General features: G+C 52.5%; 1 long non-coding RNA gene across 1 annotated transcript in view; it reads right to left on the reverse strand.

Moving 5' to 3' along the window:
- Positions 1-4,866: 4,866 nt before the first annotated feature.
- LOC109287563 overlaps positions 4,867-10,417 on the reverse strand; it is a 12,742-nt gene continuing 7,191 nt past the window's right edge. Inside the window, exon 2 of the long non-coding RNA XR_002094906.1 lies at positions 4,867-8,856. This is a non-coding gene — a long non-coding RNA (uncharacterized LOC109287563). The remainder of the gene's footprint in view (positions 8,857-10,417) is intronic.

The following is a 10,417-nucleotide window of genomic DNA, read 5'->3' on the forward strand; positions in this document are numbered from 1 at the left end:
TTCTCATGTAAGGAGGAATTGCTCATCTCAGGTTGTGGAGATCACACTCCCTGGCCTTGCTGGAGTGTGTAAATGGTTGCACCCAGGCCTGACTCTCCAGCTCCAGAAAAACATCTTTCACGGGAACGGGGAAAAACCTCTGCCTCTTTCATCCACTTATTTCCATGCTCACATCTAGTATCTGCTGGATCTCTCTTTCCTAGGTTCGGATCTGTTCCCACTGAAATCCCACCCACCCTGGCACTCCTGAGCAGGCCGGGCAAACCGCAGAGGGGATCTCCGTCCCCTGCTTTCCCCCACGCCCATCCCAGCACAGGAGGTAGGAGAGGAGAGCAGGGCGAGGGGACGACACTGCAGCCACACAGCTTCTCTCCCTAGATCAGCTCCAAAGTGGAGCTCGATCACCCCACCCTGACCCAACAGCGAACATCTGTTGGGGTGGTCTAACTCATGGCGCTTTCTCTGAGGGCCTGATTCAGCTCAGCTCTTCTTTGACACCTGTCAAAGCTCCTGCAGGTAAATGGAGCTTTGCCTTCACACTGGCAGCCCCCAGAGCACAATCAGGGCCCCGCGTCTCCTGTTACATAAAATTCTTCCTCTTGATTAAAAAATCCCAGGGGAAAAGAGGCTGGATCAAAACAGGATCAAGCAAGTTGTCCATTGTCTGTCTACTGTCTCCAACTCCTTAAGGACAAAGGGGTCTGTTCACTGGGGACACCTCTTACACCCTACAGCAGTGGTTCTCTCTGGCTCAACACCTCCCTTGGAAAATGCCAGCTCTTAGCTTGCACTCGGTGTTTGACCAGGAAAAGAAATAACAGAGCAATTCTTCTGTGGCAAAGGGCTCAAAAAGACCCCAGCAGGTGAGAATGGTTTTGATGCTCCGTGCGTTCCCATCTGAAACCTCTGGGTTTATTCTGTGAATCACACACAAGGTGTTTGCACACCAGCACCCTTCAAAGGATCTCACAGCTGCAAGCCCCGGCTGAAAATCCCTGCCCTATAGGCACAAGAGGTAGAAGGTTACATTGCCCCACCGAGACAACAGAGCAAACCTGCCCTCTGATGCAATCCGTGTGAATTTTTAAGTAGGGCATAAACGCCTACCAAATTTTTGCACGCTCTGCTAAGACCGTATCTGCTCCCCTGTTTGTCTGCTACAGGAAAAATCCTTTAACAAACAGAGGAGGATTGCTCCTCCATGGCCTGTTTCCCTTTGGCCTGGTATTTGCAATGTCCTCAGTACCCAAAATGGGAAATGACAGCTCAAATTTTATCGCTGCAGGTGTCAATGGCCTGCTTTCTACATTATAGATCAGCTGAACAGGATGGAAGTTACTTATGCCAGGAAATGTTTCCTGGGATAAGAGAAGCCTGTAGAAAGGTTACTAACACACTGATAAATGAAAAGTGGGGAGAAAGCAAATTCTGATGTAGGTGAGACAGGACAGGCCTCTGACACAGCACAAGGGGCAGCCAACCAGCTCAGAGGCCAGGCTAATAACAGGAGATCGGTCTGAGAACAAAGGCTGAGGCTTTGCCTGTACAAAGGGTATCACCAGGCTGCTGGGGAATGTGTGAACTGATCCCTATCTTGCTAGTGACTGGAAAGGAAAATCCCCCCTGACTTGTTTAATCTGCTGAAACGTGCACGGGAGGCCAGAGCCCTGCAGGAATCTGGAAATGAGCCCATGAGCTTCAGAAAGCAGGCTGGCCAAGATAGCAGAGGGAGGCAGGGAAAACAGGCTGGGAGCACCGGAGGCCTGGGAAAGACCAGTGGGTGGAGGGCTCAGCCGCATGCGTTAGGAATGATGGTCCAAATGAACCTCCCCGGCCATTGCCATGAGGTTTGCTGCTGCTTTAATTGGACTGGGACAAGGACTAACAGGAGACTGAACCAGAACGGGAGTGAGGGAGGATGGGCGGCACGGCAGAAAGTGCCGTCAGCACAGGCAGGAGCTGGCGGGGTCATGGGGAAAGGCAGGTGGATGTGCTGTACACAGAGAAGGGGGTAGGGACCTGCCAGGGTGCAGGACCCTTTCTCCTCCCCCGGGCTTTCTCCTCCACTGCCTGGGCTTCCAGAGAAAGGCGAACGCCCAGCTCTGCTTTGGAAAGGCAGGGAGTGGGACCCAAGTGCCGAGGATTTCAAGGCTGGGAGCGATGCTCTGACCTGCAGGAGGAAGGAGCCTGCATTGGGAAGGGGGATCTCACTCCTCTTATCTGCACTGCCGGCTGGCGAGTCCAGGTGCCCCCATCTAAAGTGCTGGGGCAGGCAGATGGGGCTGAGCTGCGTCCCTCTGTCAATCCAGCCTCGGGTAGCCTGGCCAAGGCTCCATGGGGAGCCGGGCAGGCACTGGACATGCACGCTACACGTCTTCCCCAGTGCCTGCACTGCCATACAGGCCCCCAGTGCCCCGAGAGCTGCTTCCACCCCTCCCTCTGCCCCCTTGTACCTGCCCTTCCTGAATGTTTTTGCCTTCTGCCCCTCCACTTGCAGTTCACTGTCTCGTCACCCCTCTCCACTGGGGCCAGAGCTGCCTTCCTCCCAGGGGTATTCTGCACTAGGAGGTCCCTTGCTGCTGGGGACCAAGGTGTGTCTGAGGCTGACCCAGCTTCCATGGAAACAGCTGAGAAGCTTGGCCTCGCCAGCCACTGACCACCCGCTGTGGTCAGATGGCCCCTTTGGCCCTAAAAACCAAAGGGCATTTGTACACATGACAGGGGTTTAGTCCTTAGGGTTGTATTCTGTGCCCCCTAAATTGAAATGGTGGGGTTTTATTTTTCTGCTACTGTTATGGTGAGGGGCCCGGTCCTTTCTCTGTTGTTGTTGAGAGGCCTACTCCTCTGTTTCTGCGGAGCCTGCCCACCTCTCCTGCAGCTGGGGAATGAGCTGACTAATAGCTGCAATGCATCGTTGCAAACTAAACCGCATCAGGACGTAGTTTAGTTTGCAACAATGCAAACTCATTTACAACCCTCAAAACTATTGCACGTGGACAGTGTGATGCCATTAAGCTACACAAAGTGACATTTTTGTAATGTGTACATGGTAGTGGCGTAACGTGTACAAGCGCCCTATGAGAGCTCTTCCCTGCCCCCATCCATGGATGGAAGGTAAGTGGTTTATGAGGTACTGCCTACTCCTGCCTGGCAGACACAGGGTGTCTGCAGGATGTATTCAGAGGCCTCTGGGGTCATGCATTTTTTTCCAAGATAACTGGTTAGATCTGAGTAAATCACAGATGGGTGGACATGTGGTCACTGTCTTGTGTTCCTGAACTCCAGGAACAGGAGCAGCAAAAGCCAGATGAGCATGAATAAAGCCTTAGGGACTACCAGGCTAGAGGGTTGCAAGAAGGTGCCTTCCTACTCATATGAGCCTTAGCGCGAGGCTTTGTCTCTCTGACCAAATTGAATTAAACCCTGCTCTGGTCCTGGGAAACCTTTCCTTGGGGGCACTTGCTCTTCCTGCAGATCATATAATATAGGCACATACCTGCTCAGACAAGTTTCTCCTGGAATCCAAGCACCATGCACATGAGAAGCGAGCACGGCCTCTTTCTGGCTCTGTTTCTGGGTTTGTTTGGTTTTTGCCCCTCACATCCCTCTAAATAAAGCTCTCTGCAGCCAACTGAGGAATTCCAGCAATCATACGCACGAGCAGCAAATCAGACACGTGTGATCAGCAGAACCCAGGGTGAGCTGACTGCAGCCCTGAAAGATGACGGACAGAAGGGGAGCTGAAATGTGTTTTCCCCGTACACCACGGCACATCTTTTAAACATCCCAGGAGCCACGTACAAGACATGCACTGGGGAGTGTGTCTATCCGCATCAGAAACGCGTGAGCACATGGCCAGATCCTCAGGTTTCCAGAGGTGCAGCACAAGCCCAGCTGTAATGGGAGTCCGTGGAAGCTGCATCTCTGCAAAGCAGGCCCTGGTACTGGGCTAGACCCCACCATCTCCGTGAGTGGAAGTCCATCTTGGTGACTGCAGCTTCAAATCCTTTTAAACATCTGCTCCAGCAAAATGAAGGTTGCACACTGCATGCGTAGGGCAGCTTTATGGCCAACAGCTCCACTGCAGCTGGGAACACAGTCAAGTCAATTCTGCCCTGTATCAGTCATGCAGAGCCTCTCATCTTAAAGTTTTTTGCATTTCTTGAGCAATGCTATTCCACGTCTGTCATCTGCCCACCCACGTTTTGGCAGCAAGCAAACTTCCTGTGGATGTTGGCTAACTGACAAATGACACAACCACTGGTATGTTCAGTTCAAGCTCAGGTACTAGCCGCTCTCACTCTTTACACAGATTCAAGCTGTATAAAAATCATCACTATCATGGGGCCTGGCATTAATTGTTCTTTGGCTGAGCTCGAATTCACAACCCATGTCGTATTAATTAGATTGTACAAACAGCATTCAGAGTTTGTATTTTAATAATCAAGTTGGGAAGCCAGCATATAATCTTGGAGTCAGATGAGTAGATACAGCATTTCTTTCGGTAGTGATGTCTTTTTTTCCATGCTGAGAAGTCATGATTCCAGTCCTGCCCCAGGAAATACTTTGGAGTCAAGTATATTTTGGTGACGTGGGAGCTGCGGTTTTTCTGGAAGAAAATGAAGGATCTCAGGATCTGAAATATCAGGATTTAGGATATGAAATTGGACAGATTCACTTTCATCACTTGAATTTTTCCGTAGTCCTTGCTCCTTCACAACTTCCCTCACCAAGGAGCAGCTCCCTCCCTTCTTACTCATTTTTCTTGCAAAACTCTCAGCATTATTTAGTGCGGTCTACATGTTTCACCCACGTGACAGATCTAACCTGCCCACGGGCACAGAAAAATCACACGCTTCAGGCAGCTTTGTTTGAAAGATGACTTTTATTACTATGCATCAATCACAGGAACAGGAAAAGCTCGGGACTTTGCCTGGTTATTTTCAGGCAGCAATTGAGCCCTTAAATACCCATCACAAAGATCAAGTAGCAATGAAATAAAACACTGCATTGCTTTCAGATTCGTTAGGAAGTGGAGCAACATGCTCTCCGGAGATGTCTGACATCAGCAATCCCGTTAGCAAATTCATCTCTGGCAAAAGCAGCTTCAGAGGCTCAAATAAGAATCACACAGCAGGGAAGGGAAGAGGGGGAGATGAAATGAGGCAATTCTCAGTTGAACTGGTGGAGTTGTAGCCTCTTACACCAGCGATGGATTTGCTCTCTGGCCTTCAATGGGGAATGCATAGTGTGTGGACGTAATGCAGCGTTTGGCCTGAAATCACGAGGAAGAGAGTACTATGTCCTGAGAAACAAACCAGCACTGGCAAGAATAAACATATCCGACAGTGCATATCTGACAGCCTGAATGTACAGTTTTTAAGTATTTAAATAAAAATCTCCCTAGAAAAACAACACCCTTGAGCATCCCAACTCATGTTGCAATATGAAAATAAGTTGTCAGCAAAGGAAAGTGCTGCATTTCATTTCCTATTGACTAAGCCTTGTGCTCTGCGGCAGCAAGCGGCCAGCCCATTTTCCATGCAGACAGCCTGCAGTTTGTCCGGGCAGTGATGTCCATACAGCTCTGCCTGCCTCAAGCTCAGTGGGGCCAGGGTGAATGGACTGAAAGCAGACTAGGCTAGAGGGTCATAGCCCTCCTGGGCAAAGGCTGAGATGAGCTGACTGTTCAATGTAACCTTCAGGCTCTCCAGCCCTGGGATGTTCAGATGCCCAAGGAGAGGGGGAAGAGGCAAGCAATGAGGGGGGCATGGGCAAGCCACGATGTGCGCAGTGAAGGGGTTGTGGGGGTGAGAAGGGGGTGGCGTGCCATGACAGGGCATGCTCCAGTCCATGCCACTGATGTGTCCTGCTATCGGTCATGAGGCCAAGCAGTGTTAGCAATGCAGGGTGAGCATGAAGGGGCCTTTTGTGCATCAGGCCGTCCTGACGTGGCCTCATGCCCCAGGGGCAGCCCTGTGCCTTGCAGAGTGGCACGCCTAAGCAGCTGGTGTCATTGCCACAGAGCTGGGACTCTAGCTTGTGTGCCGGCTGCTGGAGTGGACTGCGTCCAGCCATTCTCTATTCATCAGCAGCCACTTGGCCTGTGCAAGGCAAGCAGCTATGGGGCCAGTTCTGCCCTGGTAGCTTCACCGAGCACGGGCTGGGCTGGCTCTGCACCAGGACCAAGCTCAGGCATGTCTCCATTAACTCTTCAAAGCTGTTCCTAATGTGCAAATGCAGAACAGCCGGCCAGATAAGTGCTGTACGAGCCAGGTGCTCCAGTACCTTCATTCAGGTCCCAGAATAGGAGCAAGGAGCTGCCTCACACTAATGGTTGTGCAACCATGCAGCATTGGTGGTTCCACGAGCAACAAGTCACCCGCCCTAACACTGCCCCCAGCCCCCCATAACAGATAGGGATTGCCTTGGCTTACAAGAAGCCTGAAACTCAAAAGAGAGGGAAGGCACCTGCCTTTCGTAGCCTTTAGGGCCACTTTTTACCTGTTCTTTACACTGAAGGGTCAGCCTGTGAGCCCAGGGAAGCAGAGGGGCTGCAAGGGCCTCTGCTCTCCTGCCAGACCTGATCAGCTGCAGCAAGGCAGTGTGGGGAGTAAAAAGGAAGACACATGCAGGGCTGTCTTCCCTCTGCTGCCTGGTTCCTCCATGCCCTTTATCACAAGCCGAGTATCTGAGGTACAAGCTAGTCCCCTGGGTGGTGGGGCTTGCTCTTGTGCTCTGGGTCAGGAGGTAATTCCCTGCAGGTCAGACCAGCAGAGACTGGTGGGGGCTTTTCCTGTCCCCTGGCATAGGGTGTTTTATGCTTCTCAGGGTCATCAGAGCCAAGTCTACTTAGCACCTTCCCTGCCATTGCAATGGCCAAGGCTTTTGTAGGACTACTCTCCTGCCCTCCCCCTGAACACTGGGGGGTTGCCCTCCTGTTATCAAGGGCTCGGAGACCCTGGGGTGTGAGAGGGGCTGGAGTGGAGGCTCTTACAGACCCACACAGCTGCCTGCCACATCAGGCATCAGCTCCAGAAGTCCCTTCCCATCCCGTGCTCCCAGGGGACACCCTGCTGTATCGCCAGCAGACTGGTGAGAACGCAGTACGAGACCAAGCCACGTCTCCAGCCTGGAAAGCCCATGGGAGAAGTTATATCAGTGTGTGTATGAAGTCAGCTGCCAGTGGCTGGGTCCATGGAGTACGGGCACCTGCTCCTAGAGCTGCTCTTTCAGCTTGTGCGACTGTTGGCCTGGATCTTTGCTTATGGGTTCACATTCAGGCTCAGGACTTGGGCAAGGAAGTGTTGCCTTCGCTATTTAGCCATTCTTTGCACAGGGTCTAGCCTCCTGCAGGCAGGCATTGACGTGTATGGGTGACCCAGCACCAGCACAGAGCAAGCCTGGGTCCTGTGCTAGCAGAGGGAAGCTTAGGGCAGGCACACAATCAGGCAGAGGGGAGGCGAGAAGTATCCAGCATTCGGCCAGAAAGACAAACCTGAGATGGAAAGGACCTTTCTGTACACACCAGAATGCTGTTGGGATGGCTCCGGTTCATGGGCCAATGCCGAGCGAGGCTAGATGAGGCAGCAAGCAATGCCTGACATGACCGCCTGATGGCCTGGGTCCCCAGCTCAGGAGAAACTTTGCAGGTCTGAGTGTGTGAGGTAAGGACCAGCTCATGGCGGGTACTGAGCCGTGGCTCGCTCTGGGGCTGTGCGCCAGCATCCTGCTCCACATACTGGCTGCTTCAGATGCTACTGTAAGGGTCTAACTCTCCCCCTGCACCACAGTGGAGGCCTGTTCCCTCCAGGAACCAGCACATACAAAGTCCTGCAGCCTGTTTGTGGACCTAGCCCAGGGATACAAAGGTGGTGGAGCCCCTCAGGAGAGCAGAGAAAGCCCCCCCTGCACAAGCACCGAGCTCCTCCTGCACTCACAGGCTGCCGGGACCCCGTGTGTCCCCCTGCCTGGCACATGGTCTGTGAGCTTGAGGCACCACCAGCCCCTTGCTGCCTCCGCCCTGTAGTGAAGGCTACAAGTCCAGCTGGGAGAGAGGCAGGAAGCTCAGGCCTAAGGTGAGGTGAGAGGGAGGATGGACTGAGAGGCAGGCGTAGCAGCAGGGGGAAAGGAGCTCGGTTTCAGTAGTTGGATACACCGTGTGTTAAGCTACCGCAAGCTGTGGCCTCAGTGGCTTTGGTGATACAGCCACTGTCCTGCAGCTACACTTGGTGTCTCCATCCCCCTCTGCTGAGTTGTCTCATGAGGCAACAGTGTCACCTGGGCTTCCCAGGAACAGTTTCAAACACGCTAGACAGCCGTGCATCCTATGCTGAGTGCACAGTATCTGAGCGAGTGGAGGCAAATCCAGTTACTGTCAGCTTCTCAGACACAGTCCCGAAAGGGGGTTTCTGATGTGCTGCATCATGTGCTCGCCTCACGCGGACTTCTCACAGGCTTTCCAATGGGTGCTACAGAGTCCCGTCGGCCCAGCTGCAGCTTGGTCCGTTGGACAGTAGACGTAGTCGTTCGCCAACCTGAAAGCACTGCTCAGTGCATGCTTTTACCCTGAGGAGCCCTGGTCTTCCAGATGTCTTCTGCCAAATCTAGCTACTGACCACAAAGGTCCGTCTGCTTATTGAGTTCACCCTGTTCAATGGCCAGCGTCGGGGCTTCCTCTTTGGTCTTCGAGGACATCTCACAGCACAGCACAGAATGTATCAGCCTCAGCACCGGCGGCCTCAGGATGGCAAAGATCCAGGGGTCAATGATTGAATTCATGGATAGAAACCTCAGTGCCCGGAGATCCTCTTGGTAGTTTTCGGACCGGGTAAAATTGTTCATGTAAACGCGCAACTGCAGAAACAGAAAGGGAAAAAATCAAACACTAGGACCTGTCCCTTGTCTAAAGGCATTTGGAGAGACAGCTCTAAAATGCCATCCCCTGTGCTGCCCTCCTCAAGGGCTCTAAGCAACATCTGGATGAATTTCTGTGGCAGATGTGTTGCTGTCACAGCTCTAAACAAATTCTAAAGGCTTTTATATTCTCCCTGAAAGCCCTGGGACAGGCACAGTAAGAGCAAGCCCACTATACCCATCATATTGGTGATCCCAGATTTAGGGCCTCTAAATAACACTGTGGCCTTTGCCATCCCTTGGGCAGCGAGGAAAGGACAGATACAGTGCATGTGAGACCACAGAAAAGAGCTCAGAGAGCTGGAGGCTGGCCAGCACTTGGCTGGGCCTGTGCGCGCAAAGAGATTTTGTTTATCCCACATGCAACTGGGACCACAGCTCCCTGGGGAATCCTTTTGCTGTGTCTCTGATCTCCCTTTGTGTGGGCTGTGCTAGCTCTACCCAGAGCATGCAGGTGCAAGGAGCAGCCCACAGTCTGAGACCCCGGCTGACTGCTGTATTGGATCACTTCCTAAGATGCTCGCCTGCCATGTCATGGCAGTGCTTACAGTCCGTGCTGGGAAGATAACACAGCACATCTTACTCATGCAACCCTGGCTGCTCAGTCCCAGTGGCCGGGCCCCTAGGAACCGACGGCCATGTAGCAATGCCAGACTCGAGCACTGAATGCTTTGGCTGGAGGGGGCTGGGAGGAGATGGTGACACGGACCCAGCACTTTGCCTCCACAGAAAGGGGTTCGCCTCTTGCACATGTCACGACCAAAAGTGAACTGAATCGTGTCGTCCTGGTTACCAAAGCACAAGGCAAGCTGCCAGCTGTCAAGCCACAGACCATTAATGAGCACTAGCGGATGCCACTAAAACTTCACCTTCAGCATCACTAACTACCACCACCCCGGGCAAGTGTGAACGTGTCTATATAACACACAAAGGCTTAGGCATGCATCGCTAAGATATGATCAGTGCCCAAATCTTCAGTCTGGCATTTCGCAGGGTTCAGAGCATTGCAAGATGGTTTCAGAAAGGAAATCACTAATTGTGTGCTCTTCAGAGGCTTAAACACCTTCCCCTAAGCCTGTGATTCTCAATCGGGGGCCCAAGATCTTTGCAAGGATGATGAGGCGATTGCTCCTCCTCTTGCCCAGTGCTGGGCACCCCAGTGTCCCATAGACAAGCAGCACCCACAGCTGCTCCCTACCTCGCCAGCTGCTCCCATGCTCACAGGGCTGCCACCAAAAGTGCGGCATGTTTATGACCCTGATTATATAACGCGGCTTCTGGAGACAGCAAAGAGCTGGACTGGAGGACCCAGGATGTCCCTTTTGGTCCTGTGTTTTTATGTCCCCAAAATACTTGCTCTCCAAGGCAGACCTGCTGCAAGCACCCATTTTCAGTAAGAGTGGTGTGAGTCCACCATCCATTAGGTCTCATGATCACAGAATCGTAGAAAATGAGGGTGTGAAGTAGGGCTGTGCAGAGCAGGTAATATTCGATTCGACAG

The sequence above is a fragment of the Gavialis gangeticus genome, unplaced genomic scaffold (assembly GCF_001723915.1).
Source record: "Gavialis gangeticus isolate Ggan-Ray unplaced genomic scaffold, GavGan_comp1, whole genome shotgun sequence".
NCBI lineage: Eukaryota > Metazoa > Chordata > Crocodylia > Gavialidae > Gavialis > Gavialis gangeticus.